The 14,275-nt window shown below is 53.4% G+C and overlaps 1 protein-coding gene across 11 annotated transcripts in view; it reads right to left on the minus strand.

The window, feature by feature from the left end:
- Nucleotides 1-14,275, minus strand: part of SYNRG (synergin gamma) — a 1,253,369-nt gene that overhangs the window by 774,021 nt on the left and 465,073 nt on the right. The window lies entirely within an intron of this gene.

Genomic DNA, 14,275 nt, shown 5'->3' on the forward strand with positions numbered 1-14,275 from the left:
GTAAAGCTCCCTGGTGCCAACACCCATACACGGGAGCAACTAGAGAGAAGACCGAGAATGGGAAGCCGGCAACACAGAAGCACAAGAGCTGAAACAGAAGGAGAGGACCTGAGCGAGTGCCAAACCCTAACACTTTCCTCTGCACAGTAAGAGGTAACGGGGAGAACGGGAGAAGAGGGATTCTGCTGGGGCACAGTTATGAAGCCAGAAGAACTTCTTCCAGTGAGTCAAACGAGATATTGAATTTAAAACGGTTTAACTGGAAGTGTGAAAATACGATAAAGCGAATAACAATTAACCTGAAAGAAATGTTATTTGTGAATGGGCACTAATACCATGGGAAGAGGTTAACGTGCCCTATGGCTTAAGAAGTGAAGAGTAGGCCAGCGATAAAGTCCAGTAATTACAAATATGAACCAAATAGTGGAAAGCCAATCGAGAGAGAAGCCCCAGGAGAGGTGAAAGGTCACATGTGAACAAAACATACCCAGACTAAGAAAGCCTGTGTTGAAAGACATAAGTTTAGACCAAAATACAAGAAAGTGTACAAAAGAGAACAGTCGAAAACTGATCCCTAAAGAGGGGACAAAACCAAAGTAAGCTCTGAATGAATTACAAGAACTTATCAAGGAGGTGTCAAGTGTTATCCAAAGATGTTGCTAAGAAAACCTTCAAATTAAGAAGAGACATTACTATAAGAGACAACCAGGTGAAAGGAGACATTCTCTTGGTCTTTAAGTTAGTTAACATAGTGGTAGGGTACGTTGGAGTTAGTTTGGACGGTGGACATATCCATTTATGTCTTCCTAATGACCAATTAGCATCTTTAGTTTAATTCGATAGGCAGGCATACCCTCCAGCAGTAGAGAAAAGGGAGGGGGGTGAAAAAGAGCACAGTGAAAAAGAGCACAGGGTTTAAGTGCACGGGGGGGGGGGGCGAAGAGCACGGAGGGGTAGGTGGAAAGGGAAGAGAACCTAGACAGTCCGCCATCAATCAATCGCAGAAGGCCTCAACTGAAGTGGATACATTTATTTCTAATTCTTTTAACAGACATCCCAAAGACAGCCTCACCAGAATGACGAGAACAGCAGCCAGTCCCGTTTGCTTCACCTTTCACACAGTGAGCTGTGAAACCTTTTATAGCAGCTTATAAGCGTCAAAATCCTAGGGATGGGCAGCCAGACAATTCACCTAAAGAGCCAGTGGGTCTGGATTAGCTCTTAGAGCCAAACATTAGCAGAGAGAGCAAAATCTTGGGACCCAAGACCCCTCGTTTCCCGAATACGTCACAACCTAATCCACAAACTGGTTGCATAGTTACCCCATAACACAAACTCTCATCCTGAGATCCAACCGTAAACCCAAAACTGAAATCCCTGCGACTTCCTGCCTCCACACCACCAAAACACAATTCTTCTATCTAGGGCTGTGCTGCAAAGATTTGCAAAGGGAAAAAGTGTTTGTGTACAACTGCCTGGTGAGGGCTGTGCAACCACTGCCCTTAAGGTGGGGAAGAGCACCCACCGCAAAATAGAAGCCAAACCTCTCCTAAAATGGTACCATGAAAGAGCAGGCTCCCCGATATCTGGGCCGGGATAATATGCTGCAATTAGTCCACACACGTCACATTGGTATAAACATACTCATTCATTATGTTATATAAATCAGTTAAATAAGTACTTCAGGTAGACAAATTGAAAAAGATACCTAGAGTATAAACATTCTAAATTGTCATAAAAGATAGCACACCACTATATTATATTATATTTAGGCTTTTGGTTTTTCATTAACATCTAATTAACGCTAATTTAATGATCCTGGATAACAATTTTCTTCTCCTGGGGTTCACCAAATAAATATGAAAAACAGTCATTAGGAGATAGCACCTGCCTGCATTTAAACCAAAACAGCAGCCCAAAGTCTTGGGCGCAGGTCCATTTTAGGTGCGCCCTGTTGGTAGAGGCCAGTAAAGTGCAGGGACCTGCACGCCTGGGTATTTATGTTTCGGTTATGTTTCTTACCAGGTAAGGAGTATGCTGCTGGCAACACTCCATATAGAAGGTTCTCTGTAGAATGTATCATATGGTTTAGGTTCCAAGCACAGCATTTGGTGGAGAGTAGCTAAGGGAAAAGCTGTGCTTGGAGGGAGGGTGGAGAGAGGGGCCGGGGGTCTGTTCCAGATCATCTTGAATAAAGAAGCTATAAACCTACCTATTTGCCTGTGATTTATAGCTTAACAGTTTGCTTAAATATATTGTCAACCGATGCACAGAAAAATGCAGTGGTTTCGTCGATTAACTAGGTTACTCACCGTAGTGACCACCTTACTCCTAGTCCATAGTCCCCTTTCCTCCATACTTATGGGACATCTCTCCGTCCTGTGAAAAGCATCAACATTTTTTTTTCCAAAAATGTGTCCTTCCCCTCTCTCTTGCGCGGGGCCCGGCACGCGGCCGTAACCCCGACCACCTTGGCTCCGCCCCACGCATCGCCCATCAGTCCTTTTCTCCGCTCGTTCGGGACTGGACGCACTTGCATCCTCGGAAGATTTTTTTCCCCCTTTTTTCCTCTCTGGCTCTCGCTAGCCATCGTGTACTAGTCTATGTCGTTCAAACTAGACTTTCCTGATTGTTCATCGTGTCACCAATGCTTTGCGAGGGCGGATCCCCATCCTCTTTGTTTAGAGTGTTTGGATCTGGATCACCGTTGGGACTCCTGTTTTTACTGCGACTCCCTTTCGGTCCGGGCACTTCAACGTCGGTTGGAGCGGTGGGAGGAGGTGTTCCGACGAAGTCCTCCTTCACATTTTCAGGCGTTCATCGACGAGAAGAAAAACGCCCGGTAAGTTCTTTACTTTTCGGAGCACCCCGGCCGGGGGATACCTTTCCAGGTTTCTCTCGGGCCGGGAGGAGCGTTGATCGCTCTGTCACCGGGGATCGCCCAGAGGTGCCCGTTGGGCCTAATAATTGTACCAGCGTTTTCTCCGAGGGTCTCCGTAAGGGGCCTGTCTATACCCGAGCACGCTCCGAGGCCCCTCCTGTGGGGGCTGTTTGTAGACCCAGTTCTACTGAGTCGTGGGATACCGGAGCTCGCTCTGAGGCCTCTGTCAGCTTCCCTCAAAAACCAGACCGGGGTGCGCCCCTAGGCCTTGGTGGGGTTTGCTGTCACCGAACGGATGTTTGAGGCCCGCCCGGATAAGGCAGTTACCGGACGTGGGTCCGAGGTTCCTCTTTCAGAGGTTAAAGTTACCAACATTTCTGAGAGGCCTGACAAGGCCTTACCGGTGAAGGCGGTTTCTCACCGTTCCCGCTCTTGCGGCGACACCAGATCTGTTGAGGGGGCAAAGAAGGAAAGTTCTTTTACCGGCAGTGCCGAGGTCCTTCCTGGGAAGGCTAATTTGGCAGTTGGTATGTCACAGAAACATTCCAGGCCTCAGTACCGGCTCTGCCGAGGTTCCTTATGTTAAGGCTAAAGTTAAGACACCTGATCCATCGATGGGGACCCCTGCCTCATTTTCTCACGTGCTGCAGTTCCCCTGAGGCGATGACAAAATGGCGCCCGTTAGGGAGAATTCTCTGTTTAGGCTGAATTTCCTAACCTAGTGAGTCTCCCAGCAGCTTTGCTGGATTTCTGGAGTTTGTTTTTTTCTCCTGCCAAGAGGGAGTCTCTTTTCTTCACACTCTTGGACATGATTTGAGGGGTTCCTTTGACTGTTAATGTGTTTTATGGGCTAGGGGGTCTTTTACTCCATAGGGTCTCATGTGTTTTTACTATGTGTGTTACACAGCATCCTCAGTGCCGTGACACAGGGGTGTCATAGTGACACCCCACCATAGACTCCATACCCTGGGACTGACTACTGTCTCCCAGGGCATGTAAAGTCACCATTGGCTTTACTAGTCCCAAATTATAAACAGAGACCAGTATAAACCATCATATTGTGGACGTACTGGTCGGGGCAATTCGATTGCCCCGGGGTCTGTTAGTCGAGGGGGCACGACTCCGTCCCCCCCTGATCGAATTTTGGCTGGTGACAGTGGATACTACTTTTTATATTCGACCGTGAATATATCTCTATGGGATTTTCCCATTGTTCGAGGCTACCAACATTAATTATTTAATTCTCATAGCCTCGAACATACCGCCGGTTTATTTATTTAATTCGCCGGTTGGTATTTTTTGCCAGGATTCAAAAATGGCATTTATGTTCTCTTCTGTGACTCCAATCCAAGTCGAGCCCTTTGTTCCACTTTTTGGCGGGCTTCTCCACAGAAGCCTCCAAAAGTGGTGCCACTCTGTCTGGGTACCACAGGGGGTGTGGGAGGAGGTTTAGGCACCCTGGACTGAGTTACCTTGGTAACTCAAGTCGCACTCTTGTGTGATTGGCCCAAGTGGTGAGCCGGCCGGCTCACCACTTAGCATGTTTGATTGACAGCTAGGCTGAGTGAATGGGGGTGTGCTGCATAAAAGCAGGGCTTTTGGGACTGGAACTTTAGAAGTCGCCACAGGACCTGAGAATCCGACGAGGGAGAAGCTGAGTCGACATGCTACGACGACACCACCGGTGGAGCACTGCGGAACCGACTCACCACTTCCCAACGACAGAGAAGATCTCCCGGCTGGAGAGTCTTCTTCCCCTGACTGGTGGGCACAACCAGTTTACCTTCTTTTTCTCGCTGCCCACGACGTCTTGTGGTCGAATTGCCCGTGTCAAGCACCCCGGCAACCGGATAGCCACTTACCACTGGACCGCGAACAAAAGGACTGCTCCTTTTATCGAAGAAACTCTGCGGCTGGTTTCTTCCCTGCCAGTGCAACTGACTCCTGCTTTCCTCCCCGACGAGATCCTCTCTTCCCCCGGATGAAGCACCGACTTGCATCCGCTGCCAGGAACAACTGCCCCGGCTGGAGTATTCTCACCACTTTAAGGTACCGTGTCCGCCAGGCCTCCCTTTCTAAAGATTGCTACAAGGTAATAATAATACCTTAACCTTCTGGACTGGGCTGGCCGCCTTGACCATCTAACTGGTCCCTTTCTTTTGGTCCAACTCTTTCTGAACCTTCGAGACTTTCGTGCACTTTTCAACTGTGTGACCTTGGACATATTTCGTTCTGATCCTCTTAAAGTGGATCCGGCTTTCTGAACTCTAACTTCACGGTTTGATTCTGCCTTCCTCTCTTGCTGTGTTCTTGTGAAAGTGTTGGGATCTGTTTCAATTTATGCTCTGTCTTTCTCTCCCTTTTAAACCAAATTATTAGAGTGCCATCTGCGTTAAGCGCTCACCGCTGTCTGAAAATAAGTGGGGCTTTATTAAGACTTGTCTAATATTCTTTTTAGGGAGTGTATATCTTTTAGTGACCGTGTTTTTGACTGCTTAACATTAGTGCCTGTGTGTTTTATTAGATGTGGTTTTAAATAAATAATTATATCTCTTTTACACCAAGCTCTGGTCAGTGTTTGCTTGTTCTACTGTGTTCTTTTGACCTATTGTGAATACTCTGTATACTGCCTAACTCTTCTTGAGGGAAGTCTGACTGCTCAGCCACAGCTACCAAGTGAATCTGTGTGGTACAGACTGCTACCAAGTGGGTTTACTGCCAAACACCTGTAGTCTTAAATCTTTTGCAGTGGTCCCAGAGGGAACTGCACAGGTTTCTGCCCAACAGCGCCCATTCCTGCCACAACCGTGGTGGCCATTTTGGGTGCTACCCCTACAACTACGCCAACGGCCTCAGGTGTAGGGCTTGGTTCCTTGGGTGAACATAGAGTCCCTTGTGCGCATCCTTATCGGCCAGTTGATTGGAACGCTCGGATGCCTCTTCCGCACAATGTTTTGTTGCCTGTGGGGTCGGCACCTTTGATTTCTGTGGATACGTCGGTGGAGGGGCCAGTGTGGCACCCATCCCCGTTAAATCCCTGGATTTGTCCACCTCATGAGAGGCCTCCTCAGGTTCCGAAACAGTCCCCGGAGGACGTTTTTTTTGGTAAATTTCAAACGCTTATGCGTACCGACCCCATAAGGGAGTATTTCAAAGGGCTTTTTAGGGAGATATGTCCGCCGCACCTCCGGCTCCACCCGTTCCTCCGGTGGTTCCGCCGGCGCCTCCCTTGCCTACGGTGCCTTCCCCGACTCTTCTGCCTTTGCCTCCATTGTCCCCTGTGGACAAGGCAGCGCCTGACACGGCTCAGCAGGATCCTGACCTGTCGGATGACGCGCAAGGCAATCAGGACAACGAGGACCTCCCCCGCTCTATCAGAGCTTTTCATGACCGGGTACTGGACATGATGAGCTTCTTAGATGTTCCAGTGCCCGAGGCACCCGCTCCGCAGGAGGGTGTGCTTGCTGGGGCGTTCACCCTGTCTCCCTTGGAGCGTACCGGCCTGTTCTTGCAGAAGGACGTTCTGGCCGAGGTCTGATGATTCTGGGAAAAGCCACACTCTGGACTTAATCAATAAGAAAATTGATGCGAGATACAGGCTGCATTCTTCGGAAGAGGTGGCCCTGTTGTCTTGTCCGCCCCCCCTCCTCCACAGTGGTGGCTGCGGCCACTTTGCAGTCCAGGCCTGCAGCATCCTCTTTCACGACGGCTCCTCAGGTTCTGGGAAAAGAGGACAAGCTCCTCGACTCCCTCGGGAGGAAAATCTTCACCAACTCGGCCTTGCACCTCAGGCAGGCCAATGCCGAACTGGTGTTAGCGGTGGCTAATATGCGGATGTGGAAAGGTCTGTCGGAGTTTGAGTTCATCTCGGTCGAGAAACTGGAAGACTTTAAAGCGGGATTATCAGACGCCAGGGTCTTGGCCCAGGAACTCCTGGAGGCTGCAACTCATCACCTAGACACCTCGGCTCGGGGCCTTATGCTGGAGGTTGATACCTCACGGCAGGCGTGGCTGCATGCCACTAAATTCTCAAAAGAAGTGCAGGACAAGGTGTTGGACCTTCCGTTCGATGGTACGGAGCTCTTTCATTCTACAACAGATGTAGAGCTCACCAAGACGAAGGATAGCACTTAGACAGCTAAGTCCTTGTCGGTCCTTGTTAAGACCTCTTTCAAGACCCAGAGACCGTTGTCCCAAAGCCGACCCTCCTCTGGCTTTAGGGGCTTCCTCGACCGGAATCTCGCAGAGTAGAAGCCCCTTTGGGGAATAAGCGCCGTAGGCAACAACAGACTCGGTTTTTCTCCCGCTCCTCAGCCTCCTCCTCAGGTTCAGGTGGCAACATCACCGAAAAACCTACTAAATGAGGGTTCTCCGTGCTCGCACGAGACCCCGGTGGGAGGATGCATTGCGTCTCATTGGGAGGCGTGGCAGACCCGATGGTACTCTTGTTCAGAGGAGAATTGCCTAGCATTTCGGCGCTGGACTGCCCCTGGGCAGGACAAAGGCTGATATGCGGGGACATTTCTTCTCTGTGAAAGGGACAGTGAGCTAAAGACTTGGTAGAGTCTCTCCCAGGGGTTATTCACCCAAGAACAGGTCATTGGGCTGTGTTTGTGCTGGTAGAGAGATTCCCAGACCCCCCCTTTGTTTTACTATATAATTTGTGTAGCAATACAAGGAACACTACATTTTCATTTAAAAGTAAACCTATACATCTGCAACAATCCAAAATATTTACCAGCGTAGGACAATCATTGAAATGGATGTCTTTTTTACTTACCTGTAACTGTCCTTTCCCCAGCATTGGTATCTTTCATAGATTCACATGCTTGAATAATCCCAGTCAGACCGGGAATCCACAGTAATTCGTTTTTTTTTTTATAAGGAACAAGTTACTTACCTGTAACTGTTGTTCTCCAGCATGGGTCTGGCATGGATTCACATGCTCATGAATATTCCCCGTCGTCAGGCTGGGAATCCTCGGTAAAGAAAAAACCAGTATCAGTTTCGTTTCTGATCTGTCTTTCGTAGTAATAACCAATCACTGATCTCTGCGTCATACTGACCACAGCCAATGACTGCCCTCTACCTAAGCCCCGCCTCTGGCAGCCATCTTCAGATTTGGAAGCACGTGAAGTGGCAGTATGACCAAGTGAAGAGCCGCAGAGGGGTAGGCGGGAGGGTTCGCATGTGAATCCATGCCAGACCCATGCTGGAGAACAACAGTTACAGGTAAGTAACTTGTTCCTTCTCCAGCATGGGGTCTGGCATGGATTCACATGCTCATGAATAAAGAATACATAGCAGTACACACATGCACAACCACGGGAGGTGGCAAAGGCTCAACATTAAGCATTACATCAAACTCAACATTAAGCATCTTACCTCCTCACCAGGCTCACCTCAGGCGAACAGGTTGCGCAGCACTGCTTGGCCGACCCTGGACTCCTCCCTGGAATCCCGATCGACGCAGTAGAATTTCGTGAAGGTGTGCGTCGACCTCCACGTAGCAGCCCTGCATATGTCCAGCAGGGGCACACCAGAAAGGAACGCCGTGGTAGCTGCGATCGCTCTGGTGGAATGGGCTCTCGGACGGCCAGGCAGCGGTCGGTTTGCCAACCGATGACAGTACATGATACAGCCGGAGAGCCATCTGGAAATGGAAGCCTTCGAGAGAGCCTTCCCCTGATTGACAGGTCCAAAATTCACAAAGAGTTGTGACGTCTTCCGAAAACACTTCGTGCGGTCCACGTAGAACTTCAGCGCTCTAGCCACATCCAGCAAGTGCAAAGTCCTCTCAGCCGGCGACGAAGGCGACGGGAAGAACACAGGCAACACCAAGGGTTTGTTGAGGTGGAAGTCCGACGGCACCTTGGGCATGAAGGAGGGGTGCGTCCTGAGCACTATCCTCGTGTCGTGAAAAGTCAAGTATGGGGCCTTGCAGGAAAGGGCCTGGATCTCTCCCACCCGTCGTGCGGAGGTGATGGCCACAAGAAACGCTGTTTTCCACGACAGAAACTTCAACGGGGCCGAGTGCAGAGGCTCGAACGGAGGTCCCATGAGCTTGGTCAGCACCACGTTGAGCTCCCACGCCGGGGCCGGAGCCTTCACCGGCGGGAACGATCTGAACAGTCCCTTCATGAACTCTTTCACCAGACGATGAGACCACAAGGACGTCCGCCCCGTGGTTCTGGTGTATCGGGAGATCGCAGCAAGATGAATCTTGATGGACGCGTGTGCCAGTCCAGCTTTGGCCAGCGTCAGCAGGTACGGCAGTACTTGGGGAGCCGTAATCCGTAGAGGGTTAATCTTCTGTGCGTGGCACCAGACAGAGAACCTCTTCCATTTGTGTCCGTAGCATTTAAGAGTCGAGGACGCCCTGGCCTTTGCAAGAACCTCTCTGCAGTCGGCCGGTATGTCGTATCCTCCAAACTCTAGCGCTGCAGGAGCCAGGCCTGCAAGCTCAGCGATTTCGGGTCGTAGTGGAGGATGGCGCCTCCTTCCCTGGAGAGTAGATCCGCGTCCACCGGCAGCTTGATTGACGGGGACGCTGACAAGTCCAGAAGGTCCGGGAACCATATCTGCCTCGGCCACGCAGGTGCGACGAGGATCATCCTGCACCGGGGCCTCTTGAGCTGGTTGATGAGCCGGATTAGCAGTGGCAATGGAGGGAACGCGTAAAGGAACAGGCCCTCCCAGGGGAACGAGAAAGCATCACCCATGCTCCTCGCCTGGGGAAACCTGCTGGCGAACCTCCGGCACTTGGAGTTCGTCGCCGTCGCGAACAGGTCGATCTGGGGTGTGCCCCACCGTCGGAAGAGGCGATCCACTAGATCCTGCCGTAGTTCCCACTCGTGGCACTAGCGCAGCTCCCTGCTGAGTGAGTCGGCGATGGTGTTTTTTATCCCTGCCAGATGAAACGGCACCAGAAACATCCTTTGGGCGACGGCCCAATGCCACAGGTCCTGCGCCTCCTTGGACAGTGCTGGGGACCTGGTTCCGCCCTGTTTCCTGATGTAAAACATGGTGGTGGTGTTGTCGGTGAAGATCCTCACCACCTTGCCCTTGAGGGACGGAAGGAAGGACCTGAGGGCCCAAAACACTGCACGGAGCTCCAGGACGTTGATATGTCGGGACTTCTCCGTCGGGAGCCAAAGTCCTCTTGCGTGCAGATTTTCGGTGTGCGCTCCCCACCCTTCCAGGGAGGCATCCGTGGTCACTGTCTCCTGGTGGACTGGGGTCTGGAAGTCCATGCCTGCCGTCAGATGCGCGCGGGTGCCCCACCACCGGATCGCTCGTCGGAAAAATCTCGTCGAGTGTGATCCTTTCCTCGAAGCTGCCCGTCGTTTGGATCCAGCGCGCGTCCAGGAACTCCTGCAACGGGCGCATCCGGAGCCTGCACAGGGGAATGAGGTAGATGAAAGAAGACATCATTCCGAGGAGGGACTTGATGGACCTCACCTTGGCCGCGTCGGCCACCAACATCCGATGTACCTTGCCCAGGATGGCCCTGGTCCTTTCCTCCGACGGGGAGGCCAGAAGGGACACTGTGTCGAGCCTCGCTCCCAGAAACAGTGCGTCTTGCGCGAGTACCAGGTGGGACTTGGAGTAGTTCACGGAGAATCCCAGGTCCGTGAGAAGTTGGACGGTCCTTGCCGTGTGCTCCACGGCGAGCTCCTTCGTCTTGGCTCGGATGAGCCAGTCGCCCAGGTAGGGGTAGACGTGGATCCCCTCTCGGCGCAGCTGCGCCGCCACTGGTGCAAGGCACTTGGTGAATACCCTGGGTGCCGACCGTAGTCCGAAGGGAAGGGCTCTGAACTGATAGTGACGCCCTTGGACCACGAACCTGAGAAATTTTCGGTGCCCCTTTAGGATGGGAATATGGAAGTAGGCATCCTCCAAATCCAACGACGACAGGAAGTCGCCCTCCTCCAGCTGACCCAGGACGTGCTGGAGGGTGACCATCCGGAACTTCTGTGCCTTGATGAACTTGTTCAGTCGTCGTAGGTCTAGGATGGGGCGCCATCCTCCCATCTTCTTCTTCACGACGAGTTCGATGGCGCCCTTCCTGAGCATCGCCTTTACCTCCAGGAGCAGCTGGGGGACGTGAAGTTCTTTCCTGGTCACCGGGGGGATGCGCGGGCACCTTCTCTGAAACTCGAACGCGTGGCCCCGGGCTAGGGCGTCCAGCACCCAACGGTCGGTGGAGATGGACTCCCACACGCTGACGAAGCTCGCCAGCCGGCCTCCCACCGTGGTGCTTCGGTGGGGGCCCGACCCCACGGCCGGTTCAATCCTGCTTCGACGAGGCTTTGCCGCCTTGACCTCCTTGGCGACGACGGTGGGGTCCGCCAGACTTGCCTCGTCCCCTGTAGGCCTCCTGAGACGACTAGCGGGCCGCTTGACGGTAGGTGGAGAAACCGCCGCCGGATCCCTTGGAGGCGCCCTTGCCTCCGCTGCTCCGAAAGGGCAGCAGTCGTTGCTGCAGAACCCCGAGGGCCCGGGCCGTCTCCGTGTCCGCTTTAATGGCTTGAAGGGAATCGTCCACTGTTTTCCCAAACAGGTTGTTCCCATCGAACGGCATGTCCAGGACTCGGGTCTGTACGTCTTGACGGAAGTCCGTAGCCTTGAGCCATCCACGCCGCCTAAGGCACACGCCGTTGCCCAACTGGCGAAATCCAGTGTCGGCGATGTCCGTCGCAATAGTGATGGCGTGGTCAGACGTGTTTGGGGATGCTTGTGGTCTCTTGCAGAAGGGATGTGGTCTAGCAGTTCGGGCTGGACTGCCCCTTTTGGGGTGGGGCCAAGCCTGATTTGCATATGGTCTTTCCCCTTCTGTAATGGCTTGGCAGGCGAAGAACGGTGGTCTGGAGGGTTGCCCAGAGCATTGCCAGTGGTTCAGATTAATTCTAAACCTTCCAGCCATCACCTCTTTGTTTTGCGTGGTCAGACGCCACCTCACCTTCCTGCAGGATCTCCAGGGCATCCGCCCTCTTGTCGTCCGGTAGGAAGTGCAGCAGGGGAGCCAGTTTGTACCATAGCTCCCTGTCGTAGCGGGCCACGATAGCCAAGGCGTTGGCCGCCTTAATCGTCGTCGCTGCAGACGAGATGACCCTGCGTCCCATAGTGTCCAATTTCTTTCCCTCGCCGTCCGGCGGGGAAGTCGACGTGGAGGCCGCACCCCCCCGCTTTCTTCCTGGCCGTCGCAGAGACGACGGAGTCCGGGGTAGGCTGTGCCCGGAGGCACAGGGGGGCCGCGTCCGGACCCGGTACTTCTTCTCGTACCGGTCTCTTCTAGCCGGCGTCGTGGAAGGGTTCTTGAGGAGGGCGAGGCCCTCATCCCAAATATCGTCCAGGAGAGGCACCGAGAGGACCGTCTTCCTCTTGGCCTCGCGCCGTTGATAAAGGAATCCTTCCTTTTTCTTCTCCTCAGGGAAGAGCTGGAAAAGCTCGGATGCCCTGGCGATCATGGAGTGGAACGATCCAATCTTGTCGGGCGGGGAAGCCCTGGTGGGAGGTGACGACGGCAGATCCTCGTCGTATACCTCGTCGTCCGTACCCGTCGCGGCCGTGTCAGTCCCCGTATCATCCCCTCGGGTTGTGGACGGGGAGGAGGGCTGGACGGGGCGCGACGGCTGAAAAGGAGGTGGAGGGTGAATCCTTCTTTTCTTGGGGGAGAGGAGCGCCAGAAGGCCCCGGTTCTGGGTCCCCCGACGGGAGTGGTTCCTCCGCTGGCAACGGTAGTCTCGTCCTTATCTCCGAGCATAAGGACTGTATTGCCAACAAAATGGCCGCCGAGTTGTCTTGCGGCGCTGGTAGAGGGGAATCCGACGAGCGGTCAGGGGCCCCGTCCGCACCCTCGACGATGTCGTCGTCACCTGCGTCGGGATCCATCCCGACGGGCTGGTCTTCTTCCACGCCGAGGCCGTGGCTTAAGACCTCTATCAGCTCTTCCTCAGAGGTTGAGGCCGAATCCACGACGACCCCCTACTCCCCCCTTTTTCTTCTCCGCCGGAGGTTTCACGGGGGTCCTGTCGATGGGCATAAAAGAGGACTCCCTCCTAGGTGGCAGGGAGACTCTGAGCCCCGAGGTCGCCACCACTGGTGTAGCCTCCACAGGCTGAGCCAGGGCCGCCGCGACTGACTCGATAGAGGCCTTGGCCGGATGGATTAAGGCTTTCACCACCCTAGGTGCGCTCACCGCCTTCTCCTTGAGGGGGGGGACACTGCCTCGCTCCCCCTCCGATGGGGCCTTCGAGTTCGACCGGGGCCTCTCCAGGAGCTTCGCCAGGTGCTCGGCCTTCCTCTTACCCGACCCAGAGCGTTGGCTCGTGGTTGATGGTGCCGGGGAGGCTGCGCCCTGCCTGGCGCCCGTAGAGCCCGACCGTTCGGCGCTCCCGGTGCCAGCGGACTCGCGGTGCTTGGCCTTGTGTTGGACCCCCGTCGCCGGGGCGTCCTCAAAGGTCTTAGAAGACCGCTCGGATTTCTTCTTCTTCTCGCCGGACGGGCTCTTCCCTTCCAGCCAGTTGGCGAGACGTTGATGGCGGTCCTTCATGGTCCGCTCCGACATATTGCCGCAAAACGCACAGTCCTTCTCCACGTGCGTCTTGTCCTCATGTAGGCAGTAAAGACAAAAGGAGTGTTCGTCTTCCTTAAAGACGTTCTGCAGCTGGCATCCAGGGCAAACCCTGAACAGCTTTCCGGGCGTCGAGCTTCCCTTCTCCTGGGCCATGTCCGAGATGGGCCTGAGAAACTTCTGGAGTCCTCCAAAAGCGTAGCTCGACGAAATCTTCACCCTTGAGGGGCGTAGACGAATCCGACACGGGTCCCCGTTGATCGGATGGAGAATCGGTGGAGCTTGAGGCTCTTTTTGACCGAAAAAACGAAGTTTTTGAGAAGAAACGTGAAAAAATAGCACTAACGCTCGAGAGCAATAGCACGAGGATCCCAACACATGAACGTGCGGTAAAATTCTGAAGATGGCTGCCAGAGGCGGGGCTTAGGTAGAGGGCAGTCATTGGCTGTGGTCAGTATGACGCAGAGATCAGTGATTGGTTATTACTACGAAAGACAGATCAGAAACGAAACTGATACTGGTTTTTTCTTTACCGAGGATTCCCAGCCTGACGACGGGGAATATTCATGAGCATGTGAATCCATGCCAGACCCCATGCTGGAGAATTAAACTTTTCCCATAGGAAAATGCTACACATCAGCCCCATAGGACCTGTGTAGCTCTTCTTTTGTGACGTCCACCACCACCTTTGGTCCTTTTAGATCCTACCCAATGAGGTGGCAGGGTTTAAGCTTCAACCTAGGCAGCAATCTTCAGATTTTGAACCGTGTATGCTGATAGGTGAGGACTGACTGGATGCGGAGCAGCCACTCCCCAGG

Source organism: Ambystoma mexicanum, chromosome 9, assembly GCF_040938575.1.
Source record: "Ambystoma mexicanum isolate Mex_15411 chromosome 9, UKY_AmexF1_1, whole genome shotgun sequence".
NCBI classification, from domain to species: domain Eukaryota; kingdom Metazoa; phylum Chordata; class Amphibia; order Caudata; family Ambystomatidae; genus Ambystoma; species Ambystoma mexicanum.